The sequence below is a fragment of the Amblyomma maculatum genome, chromosome 11, assembly GCF_055883805.1.
Source record: "Amblyomma maculatum isolate TAMU_Amacu chromosome 11, ASM5588380v1, whole genome shotgun sequence".
In the NCBI taxonomy this organism is placed as follows: domain Eukaryota; kingdom Metazoa; phylum Arthropoda; class Arachnida; order Ixodida; family Ixodidae; genus Amblyomma; species Amblyomma maculatum.
Window position 1 is genome coordinate 26,377,523 of NC_139354.1, and position 12,774 is coordinate 26,390,296.

The window sequence follows — 12,774 nt, forward strand, 5'->3', positions numbered from 1 at the left end:
TGCAGTGACATTTTGCAGTACTTTTGAACTTAGGACTGCACTAAAGTTAAACCAGTCACTGTGTACATGTTCGTGTGACCCTTGTCCGGACAAAGGTCTAGTGAGCAGCAAAGGCCTTTCCTCCAAACAGATCATTGCTTCCACAGATCATGGTTAACAAGCATGCAATGTACACTATTATTGGTGCAAAAAGCTTGGTATGGTTGAAGTCCTGGCTATGGCTGGCTATGACTCTTTTGCAAATCACTCGTGCAAAGCTAGCTATGGATTCCACTGGCTACAAGCTTCTTTAATAAGCAGTACAATTTAAAGCTCAATAACGGTCAATTTGCATCACGTGGTAATAAAACAAGTTTCTCATCACAACAATATTTAACAAAAAGTACAGGTTGTGCTTGTTGAAGTGCTCATGAGTGACACAGGATGACACTACGGAAAATGTTCGTAGAACTGAAATTCGTTAAAGTGAATGGTGTCTGCATAGCGTTCAATGGAGCTTCAGCGAGAGAATTTAAGTTCGTACAACTGAATACTTCGTTTAAGTGATGTTTGTTCAAGTGGTATTCTACTGTATATTTTTAACACTATTTTGCCACTTTTGTAGGTGTATACAGTGAAAGTTCGTTAATTCGAGCCTTGATCATTCAAATTTTTGGATATTTTGAACTACACTACTTGGTCTGGCCAAGCTCTATAGAAGATTAAGAAAAGGCCTGTTAGTTATGTTAGTCAGTTCCACTACGGATAATTCGAACTGTGTGGTGCTGCATCTGGGCAGCCTGGCAACCAGCGCATGGCCAAAAAACACCCCCGCGATAAGGCGACATAGTTATGAGGCTATGTGCACACAAAATAAGGAAAGAGATAAGACCAGGTGGCAGTGGAAGAGTGGGTAAAGCCTAATCTTACTGGCACGGCGACCAGCAGCACCGGAAGGCAGTGGTGTGGCGGCTGCTTGCTGTCTGTTTTGCATGAACTTAGAGACTTGCAACTCAATGCTTCGTTAATTAGGTAATACGTATAAGTATTTGTTGGCGCGATCCTAGCCGACGCATGTATAAGGTTGACAAGTGCTACATGCCTTGCACCGGGTATACTGCTTCCATAAAATGATTGCATTATAGCCAAAATTGCACTCCTCAGATCCGGACTACATGTTGCACAGTTGATCGCGCACCTCTGATGTGCATGTAACGGGCAAGTATGATGAAACACAAACGGCCTCATTCGACATTAGCCGACTACAAAGTTTCAGTTTTGCTTTCTTGAGCTTCGCACCATTCACGCCAGCCCCGTGCAAAGGCGGTAATTGGCCGCACATCAGCCAGTAACTGATTGCAGTTGCACGAAGTTTCGGACGGCAGTAATGGTTTTTTTACGCATTTCCATCATGGTCCTTCCGCTGCTCCCAAAATATTAAGTATCTAGTGTGCCGTTCAGTGCGTCATACAGTGAAGCTTCACAGGTGACACAGGCTGCTTGTGAACGACAATGCTGCTACCATGTCGCACCTTGACGGATAAGTGATAGCGAGGAGTCAAGGCTGCTGGCACCCTGCCAAGTTCCCCCCTTCCCCCCCCCACCAGCATCAAAAGGTACTCGCAGTTATCGCATTGTTATCGCTGGGCAGCGTCTTGGCGTGCTGCCAAGCAATTTGCTGCGGACGGCGCGAAGTGGAGGGACATGTGCTAAATGCACCCCGACTAACTTTTTTTCCCCCTAATTCGCAGCAGCGAAAATGGGAGAAAGGCTCCTTATGTAAGTTGGTTTATTACCCGAGTAGATACGGTAAACTTCAGTAATGCAAATGGTTCTTGTCATACCGTTTGAGGCCATTTGATAATTCTAACTTTTTATGGTCCTGTGAGCTCGAATTAACAAGCTTTTACTGTATTATCATTTACGCCTACCTCGAAGGAAGATTTGCATTCTGTCCTTTAAAGCAATATACGCTGTGCATTGCACAATTTTTTTGTCCTTGTTAATAAGCTGTTACATGCATTGCCCACTGTCCAATTCGATGTGTTGGCTTTGCTTTGTTTTCACTCTGTTTTCACTGTTGCAATCGACCTTCCGTAGCGTAGATAGTATCACTGATACAGGGGTGGAAGCAGGCTCAAGCATTTTGGAGCAGCTCAGAGAGAAGTAATACAGCCATTTTGGGGCAGCTTTATAAAATAAGAGTTCGAATTAAGTTTTGGAGCATGCTTCTAAGCTCAAACACTTTTAATGATGACAATTTTCACTTCCTGCTATAAAAGATCCAATCTAATTACTTTTCATTCAACATTCAATGCTTTATTGAATATGCACACATCTCCAACAAGGTAAGACAAACAGCCAAAACATGCACAGACCCTTAAAATAGCACAACCAGAGTAAAATTTTGAAACATACAAGGAACAAATAGCATGCTTGCTTTTACAGTTCATAACTGAACATCGTTTAATCTTAAAACAGCCAAAAGATTTAACACAGAGAAGAGAAGCAAATAAGAAGAGACTGGCACGATTACCAACTGGCCCAGTCGTCAACCTTGTTACTTCATCAAGTTTCACTAAACGCCTTTTGCTATTTTGACTTGATAGATACATAGAGAAAGTCCAATTTCCACTTCTTATCTTGTGCATGTGCTTTATGATCCTGTGCCTGTACTAATAAATTTCTAGGCACTGGCCAGTAGCGCCTTTAGGGTGGGCAGTCGGCACTCAAGGGTAGCTTCTTCCCCCTTCAGGTTCCTTACTTGACGGCCTCCCAACAGTGGCATGAGCTACAATGGGCCTTCCTTATAGAGGGCAATAAACCCTCATTGGCTTTTCAGCACTCCCGAGAACACCTAAGTGGCATCACTCCCATAGCAGTTCCAGGTATGCTTTTGTCTAGCATAGGCATGACAGCCTCAGTAATGAGGTACAGTAAAAGCTCGTTAATTCGACTCCCGTTAATTTGGAAAATCGGATAATTCGACCTTCGCGCCTGGTCCCCAGAATTATGTAAAGGAGTCTATGGGACGAACCTCTCGTTAGTTCGGACGGATTTGACCGCACAACGGATAATTCGGACAACTTCGGGCAGCTACCGTGGCTCGAAAACGAAAATAAGACGAGCGCGGCGCAATGGCGATACCCAAAAGCAGCATCGCCATGCACATCAATTAATCAACTTGGCTCGACTTGTGGCTGGATGGGAGCTTTTTCTTGTTTTTTCACGAGTCGACGTTACTGGCGGTGCCATTTTGTCGTTTTGCTGCTGTCGGTGCGCTACGCTGTTGTATTGAAGTAGAGTCCCTAGAAGTATTTGCTAGTCTGCCGTCCGAGCGGGGTTCCCTATTGAACCGGTTGGCCGCTTCCCGGATGAAAGCGCAGGGGGCGCTGTACGCATTTGGAGCGTGGTCGCGTTGTGTACGTGGTGCTGTGGCGGTTGTGCCGTACTGCGAATCTGCGCCGCGCTGATCCGTTGGTGCCGTGACAAGGCTCGTGCACCACGTGCACTTTTTTCGCTCGCGAGCCGGAATGCGCGCAAATTAGCTAGCATATGTGTGCAAGTGTGCCTTTTTTATGGATATGTGATCGCGTCATGTCCAGAAAACGGGGTAAGCGTGATAGAACGTGTTTCTTGCCCGGGTGCAAGACCGGGTAGCGCTCGTGCAAGGTGAAATGTTCTCTCTTCAGGACACCGAAAGACGCAGGGAAGAGGCAAGAGTGGGAGCGCAACATCAAGCGCGGCGGCAAAGGCAATAACATTGTTTATTGTCTCAGCTAGGGCATAAAGGAATATGCAAAACGAAAATTAAAAGGCGTAATAAATGAAAGAAAATAGGCTGGCTGTGTTCTAATAAAATTCAAGAGAGAACGATGATACGGCCCTTGCGTGCAAGCAATGTACGAAGATGGGTTGCTCGGTGAAAGGCCCACTGCCGTCAGGTGCCGATATTGTCGGCTTCAGTGGCGGGCAAACCCACAAATGGTGAATATCTTCCTCATTATTTTGTGAGTTGCAGACAGGGTGAAAATCTTCCTCATTATTTTGTGAGTTGCAGACAGGAAATCCTGGACGTTGATATAAATATCGGTATATATAAATATCGGATGATCCGGATCGGGGTTGCCCTTGTAACACGAATAAGCTAGTGTCGACATTTGTGAGCGACACTTTTAAACCCTGCTTTATTGAGCGAAGTTTTAAGACAGGTAAAGGTAACTGAGATTCCACGGGATGTTACGCAACTCACGAAGGATGCCATCTCAACGCTGTTTCTTGACACTCCAAAATACTTGTTGAAACCCCTGCCTCTCAAGAGAAAGGAGCGCAACTTGTATGAGCAAAAACAGTCAGCAGGGAGACCTGCAGAGAAAGAAAAAAAGTGCACTGATCCTGAAGCATCAGTGGAGCCAGTTGAAGAATACAGCGGTGGTGGATCGTGTGACGTGAGCCTGCTCCAGAAATGCAGAAAGCTGCATGCCACCGCCACTGGGGCCCAAATGTCGATCTTTCTGATGTTGAACAATGAACATTCGCATAGTGCCACTCAAGCGAGGACGAATCTCCGGAGGCAATTGCCATCGGCGAGTTCTGTTCCATCGCAGTGGTGAAGCTGCCATGAATGCTGCTGTGTGCATTCGAGGAAACAAAGTCAAGGAGATAGCTGTAAAGTCGACAGAAGAGGTAATTAATCTTATTCAGGACATTGCGAAACTCAGCTTGTGTCCTGGCAGCGGATTGAAGCCTATTACCAAGACCTTTCCCACCTACAATGGGCGTTGCTTAATTTGCGACGAACTGTACCATTATTTCTGATGCAACATGCATATAGCCTGCAAATACTTGCGAAAGTTAACTCAGAACACCCTGTCAAAAAGAAGAAAAAATTAAGAAACAGACTTCTATGTCTCGAGCAGTTTGTCATACGAAGGACAAGGTGGCAAAGCTGGTAAAAGCTCTCGGTAAAATGAAAAATGAAAATGAACACCTTCAAGGACAGAGTTTGAAAGAAGTGTTAGTGCCCTTCCTCTCAACTAACAGCTGGCTGTTAAAATATGTTTTAGAGGTTGCAAAACGGAAGTCAACAAAAGTGATGGCATATTCTGATGAGTGGCTACTAGGCTTCCTAAGTACCAAAGAATGCCTATCAGCAGTTTGCCTGAAGCGCGGTGCGATTTGAAGGGCTCGCGTTCCCATCTTTGCTGCTTTAATTGTGCATGCATCCGAAAGTTTCTAGTTCTACATACGTGTTATAACTTAGCTAAACGTCCGAAGAAGTTGAGATGAAACTATAGCGTGAATGAAAACGCCGGCGACAGCGCTCTGTTGCTCGCACACATGGTCCTTGGAGCCTAGAATGTGCGTCTAGTATAGTTCTCCATGCAAGCGCAATTGTTTGCACAAAATCCTCAGAAGTCTTCATTACAATACGGCACGTCGGTAGCTTCAGCAGGATATTAGGGTATAAAAAGCAGCTTCGTTTCTACATCGGCTCAGGGGCATGCGCGCAAAACTTCGCTCACGAAAAAAAAAAAAAAGTCGCATCTGTGGTTATGCCAACAACTCGGCTACGAATTCAATATTACGACTAACCTTGAAATCAAAGACTAAAGAGCGGCATCGCATGTGCAAGGCACCTGACAATGAACATGCAACGAATGCATTTCGAAGCGCACGGGCGCGCGCGTCGTCTGCTCCGTCAGCAGTGGCGCACTCCGGTTCACCGCAGCGCCACCGCGGCGATCATTCAGCGGCAGCCCCCGCCGCGGCCGGCGGACGACAGACTAGCAATATTTCTAGGGACCCTAATTGAAGACTGCTCGCTTCATTGCTTCTCTGTTGTGCGCTGGTATCACCGCACTCGTCCCCGATGGCAACACCGGCGAAACGGCCAAAGAGCTACGAGGTCAAGGACTTGGCTACCGAAGTGGAAATTTTGCGGGCCCTTAAGAACGGACTCTCCCGACAAAAAGCAATGAAAAAATATTACGTTAAAAGGAGTACTTTAAGCACATATGTAAAAAATGAAGAACAGATTCTTCAGGCGTTCGAAAGCGAGACGTTCCAAGCGTCAAGAAAGCGTCTGCGAACAGCAGCTCATCCGGAGTTGGAAGAAGCCTTGCTTCGGTGGGTGGTAAACTCGCGTGATGCAAACCTCCCATTGAGTGGACCCCTCATCATGGCGCAGGCCGAGAGGTTTGCACTGATGATGCATATCGATGGATTCAAAGCGTCTAAAGGGTTCTGCGCGCTTTAGAGACAGACATGGTCTCGTTTTCAAGACTGTGCGGCGAAAGAGGTGCCGTCAACGAAGATGTTGCCAACAACTGGAAGAACGCTCAGCTGCTGGAACATATCGCAGCATATGATCTAAATGACATTTTTAATGCTGATGGAACAGCACTTTTCTTTAAGGCAATACCTGACAAGACTGTGACAATGAAAGGAGATCCCTGCATCGGAGGAAAAAGGAGTAAAGAACGAGTCACCGTTATTTTAGCCGCAAACATGACAGGGACTGAGCGCTTGCCGCTTGTCGTCATTGGAAAGGCACAAAAGCCACGGTGCTTTAAGAACGTGCTTGCTCTTCCGGTGGAGTACGGGGCTAATAAAAAGGCCTGGATGACATCGAAAATTTTTCGCGGCTGGATACAAAAGTTAGACCGACAGTTTTCCGCGAAGAACCGCAAGATGTTAATTGTCCTTGACAACTGTAGTGCACATAACAGTGCCACCAGACTGAACAACATTGAAGTTGTTTTTTTGCCGCCCAACACTACATCGGCCCTCCAACCGATGGACCAAGGTATAATTCAGTATGTGAAGACTAAATACCGCAGGCGCATGCTGTAACGCATGCTACTGTGCAATGAAGTCGGTAAGCAGTACGACGTGGATCTTCTGAGCGCGGTCAACATTCTTGCCTACGTTTGGAAGAAAACACATGCGCACGTCATCGCTAACTGTTTCCGACACAGTGGCTTCGTTTTGCCCTGCAATGACACAGTGGCAGAAGTGTCGCCAGACGACAATGCAGATGACTGTCTGGATATCGGAGGTGTGCTGCCGGATGCCGTGACACTCGCCGATTACATCAGCATTGATGACGGTGTTGTCCCAGCCGGCTCTCTAACTGAGGAGGAAATTGTCCGGGACGTACTGCACGGCGAAGATTCGGAGGAGGAATAGGGGCTACGAGAGGAGCAGCCTCGGCCCCCTCGCACTGTGAAGGAAGCAGCAGAGGCCCTCGTTGTGTTAGAGGAATTTTGTTGGGGCACTGCAGATGGCATGCGCGCTGCTGAGCAGCTGGAAGGACTGAGGAAAATAGTATCCGCGTGGGTTTCTGCGGGAAAGCAGACAAACATCCGTGATTACTTTAAGTAATAAAGGTATGTTGAGATAAAATCGTGCATGTATTTTTTTGTTCTCTCGGTAATTCGGACATTCGGTTAATTCGGACATATCTTACGGACCCTAGAAGTCCGAATTAACGAGCTTTTACTGTACCTGCTTTAGAAGACAAGTTTCTTAATAGCTTGTGGTACCTGAGAGAAAGTGCTGTCACATGCACAGGGCATTTCTTTGGCAATCAATTCCCGCCAATCACTTCATTTCAAATTTACTCATGAACAAACATTTATTGGGCTCCATGCTCTTCTAGTTTATGAAAAATGTGTTAGGCTCAGCTAGAGATACTGCTTCCACCGACATGTTGCCATTACTTTTACTAGGGTGGCCCCTATACAGTGTATGTGCATGCAATCACCATGCTGTGCTTCTCACAGTCTAATAAAATAGCATCGAATAGCATTTTTCTCAAGCAATACCATTAATGATCCACTGAGCGGCAAAACTGCGTTTCAATAAATTTGATGACATAACTTTGAGGCAGCCCACTTGGAGCAGTTTTGGAGCAGGATGTAGCAAAAAAGTAGTTTGGAGCAGAATGGAGCAAACAGAGCAGCACTTCCACCCGTGCAGGTGCATTCGACTTGCTAGATTAGCTGTTGATATCCTTGTGAAATGTACCTGGGTTGCATCTGCCTGCCAGTTTCTGTATGCAGTCAAAGTGTGCTTTTTTCAACAGTGTACAGTGTGAACGCCCACTTTTGAAAAAGGACGATGCCTTGTAAAAGGGCCGGTCTGCGAGCAAGGCGAAGGGAACGCTGCAAGTGAGGCAGCGATCTGCAACCAGAGTTGCCCGAGCCATCTGCAGGTGCGGAGAAGGATGGAGAGAGAGACTGTGAGGAGGACAAGTGAGGAAGACGTGTTCCTGTGCGCGGTGCCACGCCAGACAGAAACGAGACAAGAACGCTGTGACCGTGCTGACCTAATTTTGTAATTAATAAGTTTAATAAACCCAGTTTAATTTGTTTGATTCCTAACAATAGTGTGGGATATTCATTAACCATGAAGTCACATACACATAAGAGATCAGTGACTCGAGAAAACACACTTCTGTGTAGTTTGCAGCTTAAAAAACTATTATTTCTGTGTATAGGCAGAACTGGAAATGTAAATGTGGCCTGATATGTCTGAACTACTTGGTGTATAGTAACAAACCAAGGGAAGCCCCAACCCCATATCCACACACACATACAAATAAGTACCAAGCTTGATTTTTCTTACCACGAAAGTCACGGCAAAAAAAAAAAATGTTTATATCCACAGCCACCAATCTCCACAGCAGCATTCTTTCAAAGGCAAAGAATATGCCAAAAGATCTTGTAGATCTTGAATTTCTACTCCAGACAAGTAGATACAATGCACCGGCTGTTATGATGCCGCTTGATACCATTGTCACCAGCTGCAAATGTTCCATAAATGTATGTGTCTCCTGCACTGGCAACGATAATGCAGTATACACTATGCTAAATATATTATTATTATTAGTTGGGAGTTTAATGATGCAAGAGCAACTAAGGCTAAAGAGCACCATATGCTTGAGATAATCATAGTAGCATATATGCCACTGACATCGTATGCCTATACACCTGCCGTTGAGTGACTGCGTCAGTACCGGGATGATGGTATGTGCTTGAACATGTAGTCATGTGGTCACCATGCTCCATAACATTAAGAGTGGGATGGGAAAACAGTTGTGTCTTGTAAATATGCTCTCTTGGGAGCATGTAAAGGAACACTCCCAGGTGGCACTAACTATCACCTCAATATTGGTACTATGTTGACAAACCACCGGTGTCATGATGGGCCAGATTTTGCCAAAACTGTGCCGACATTTGGCCAATGGATTGTGCTACCTGGGTAGGAGCCACTACAGTGTGCATGCTCATCTGTGCAATCCTCATACAGATTGATTGACGTAGTACATCTTGTATTAAAGAAGTGTCACATGAAATGTGATATAATATCAATGGCAGGAGCTGGTTGATAACCCTTTTATATACCTATGGTATCCAGGCTGCCATATTCAAGGCCCCCATCATGCTAATCGGCAAACAGAAAGAAGTGAGAGGCACACTCAAAGAAAGCTGACGCCAAGGAAAGCATAAGGGAATTTTCGTGTTTGTCAATGCGAAACAACAATGTAATCATTTAAAGAAAACTTTATGAAAAAGCAGAATAAAATAACTGCATCCCATTGATGAAATCAACACCATCCAATACCAGTCTTTCATAAGGCACAGAAAAAAAAAACAGCTAGAAACTTACACAACCTTCATCAGTAGCGAAAAAGTAGCAGGTATAATAATCTGCAACAACAGATAAACAAAACATAGCAAAAGGTCATGTAATAATACCAAAGATGAAATAGTTGGACCATTCCCTGAATATGTTAAGACAGCAAAGAACAAAGTTAAAGGTGATCAAAACTTTATTTAGAGGCTACAGTAGGGGCTCCCGAAATTGTCTGCAGGAAATGTAGGTGGAACTTACCGAAAAAAAAAATTTAGGAATGCTCTTGCAAGTACATCAAAAGAAAAGTGGACATGAAAAAAGAGATAACATCCTAAAATTTAGTGGTGAGCCGGTATTTGAAACTTCAGAAAGTTTTTGTATATTTGTTATTTTATTCAATTTGTGCAGTACATTCACTCCTGAAGGTTTCTGAACCTCCAAGGCATCTACAAAGAAATGTCTTGCTTAGCTGGGCTCACGATGAAACATGCTAAAATTTCTGAATGGCAGTGCCTTGAACCTGTAACACATATTTACATGCCCTTTCTTCAAATATTCGATTTTTAGTAAGCAGATCCTGTTTTCTAAACTGTGTCCAATTTGAGTGTCACGTCTTATTAAAAAATTATTTGAAAACTTTGGTTTGGTTTGTGGGGTTTAACGTCCCAAAGCGACTTAGGCTATGAGATGCCGTAGTGGAGGACTCTGGAAATTTCGACCACCTGGGGATATTTAACGTGCACTGACATCGCACAGCACATGGGCGCCTTGCTTTTCGCCTCCACCGAAAAGCGGCCACCGAGGCCGGGATTCAATCCCGCATCCTTGGGAACAGTAGTCGAGCGTCGTAACCACTGCGCCACCCCGGCGGGGCATTTGAAAACTTGAGATCACATTGAATTTCTTCCAAATTATTTTGAACTTGAAAAGTGATTTTTCAGTCTATTCAGCCAATTTATTACAGAAAAAGTCATTAATTCGAACTTCATGGGATTGGAAAGTTTGAATTATCGAATGACCTTGAAAAAACTGACAAGAACCATTTGCGTTAGTTAATTTACAATATTTACTCGCGTAACAAATCCACTCATGACTTGCATAATGAACTCATTCACCTCCGCTTTTTAGAATTTAAAATTTTTAGAATTAGAAAAAAGGCGTCAATTAACCGTTAGCGCGCCCCTACGTTTTGCAACCGTGACTGCCATCAGGGTCCACAATGCATTTCTTGGCAGTGCACAAAGATGCTTAAGAATATCCTGATGTGTTTACGTTTTGACGTTGACTCTAGCAAGGGGGCAACGAACCTGGCAGAAAGCCAGCACTTCTCCGGTTGTGCAAGCCTCGTTTTCAATATGTTTGTTTTATCATGCCATGGGCGATTGGGGCAGGCACAGTCTACTGCTACTCAATCATTGAATCGCACGATAGGAGCAAATGCCTTTTGAAGTGAACAATGCTAAAAACCAACGTCATGATTGTGGCTGACCGCACACTCTCATTGATGACCGATGGGTTGAGGGATGGGTGACTCGCAAAAAAAAAAAAAAAAATGTAGCCCACACCACCCCATCCCTGAAGTCACAGCCTTTCATCAGCATTGGCTGGGATCACACAGAGTGTTTATCCGTATTTGCGAATTAACAGGGCTAGAATTAACGAGTATCTAGTTGCTAGTTTCGAAGATTGAGTGGAAGAGAGATCAGGCAGCCATGGCCGCCAACCCATGCACCCTACCTCTGGTGCCACTGCACCAGTCATGGCACCTTTTAGGCTTTACCCACTCTTCTATGGTCTTACCTGGTTTCATCGTCTGTCCACGTAATGGACGTGCGCAGCCTCTGACTGCCACTCCTTTGCCGAGGCTGCTTTTTTTTTGCCACACGCTGTGCACCAAGGTCCCCAAACACAGCGGTACATACTTCAAATTATCCATAGCAGAACAGACTTGCATTCGAATTAATAGGCTTTTTTTGTACACAGATTGCTACGGAGCTTGGCCGGACTAAGTAGTGGAGTTCGAATTATCCGAAAATTCAAATGAACAAGATTTCACTGCATTCATTTTCAGCCAATTCATTACTTGAAGGTTTTGGAACATTTACGCAGCCTTACAAAAAATTACACTCAATAAAAACCAGAGTACTTCTGACTAGCTGGACAAATAGCAAAATAATTTGTGATAGCCAACTTAGTACACTATAAATACTAGAATGAACTGGCAAACTCTTCCTGCCAATAGCATAAAACTAGTAGTACTATTACCTACCTTGCACTCACTAGAAGCTGTGACAGGCACAAGGTCGACTAGCACAAAATGCAACAGAGGCAGATCAGTGCCATTAGTGGGCTCCCACTGGAGGGCATTTGTCGCTTCACTGAGTTGTGTCTATATATACAATCAGCAAATGACAGAAAAAACTAGGTACAGCAGTTAGCAACATGAGGAGAGTGGTGCAGGTTAGGTTTGGTTTCGGGGTTCAAATGCCAAAGCAACTCAGGCTATGAGAGACGCCGTAATGGAAGGTTCCAGAAATTTCGACTACCTGGGTTCCTTAAAGCGCACTGACATCTCACAGCATATGGGTACCTTGCTCTTCGCCTTAATCCAAATACAGCCACAATGGCTGGGACTTGATCCCACATTCATGGGTCAAGGGCATAACCACTGCACCACCATGGGATGGGAGAGGGGGGGGGGGGGGGGGGGAGTGCACGAATATTGCATAGGGTAAAAATGCCTTCGAATACTTAAGTGACAAAAGAAAATAGTTATGATGTAACTCTGGTTAACCTTAGTTTAATTGCAATAGCAACGGCGGAAGCTTCTTTTACCTGCTACATTATTCTCCTATCACATCCTATCAGTGTAAGGTGCTACATTATTGGGGACACTTAAGCTCATCCTTTCAGAGTATGACGCGAGAGCATAAGTTACCAGTCTTCTTCTTCTGCTCCTCCTCGGCTGTTTAAGGTCAAGCGTGGCCTCCGCCGGGACCACGCGACGGCTCGAAACCTGGCGCAATATTGCTATTGCAATAAAAAAAAGAAAAAATTAAAAATAGCAAACACTGCGTCTTGTTTATTCCATATTTCACATGGTATTTGCAAATAAAATGAACTATAATCGCATAGATGTCCATTTCCTACTGA

At 44.7% G+C, this 12,774-nt stretch overlaps 1 protein-coding gene across 3 annotated transcripts in view; it reads right to left on the reverse strand.

The window, feature by feature from the left end:
• LOC146173203 (uncharacterized) overlaps positions 1-12,774 on the reverse strand; it is a 54,894-nt gene that overhangs the window by 6,190 nt on the left and 35,930 nt on the right. Inside the window, exon 3 of one of the 3 annotated variants that reach the window (XM_084584736.1) lies at positions 9,655-9,695. The exons of 1 other annotated variant lie outside the window; for it this stretch is intronic. The gene's annotated coding sequence lies outside the window, so the exon portion shown is untranslated. Of the gene's footprint in view, positions 1-9,654; positions 9,696-12,559; positions 12,652-12,774 lie in introns of all 3 variants that reach the window. One more of the 3 variants, XM_084584735.1, reaches the window with a different exon arrangement.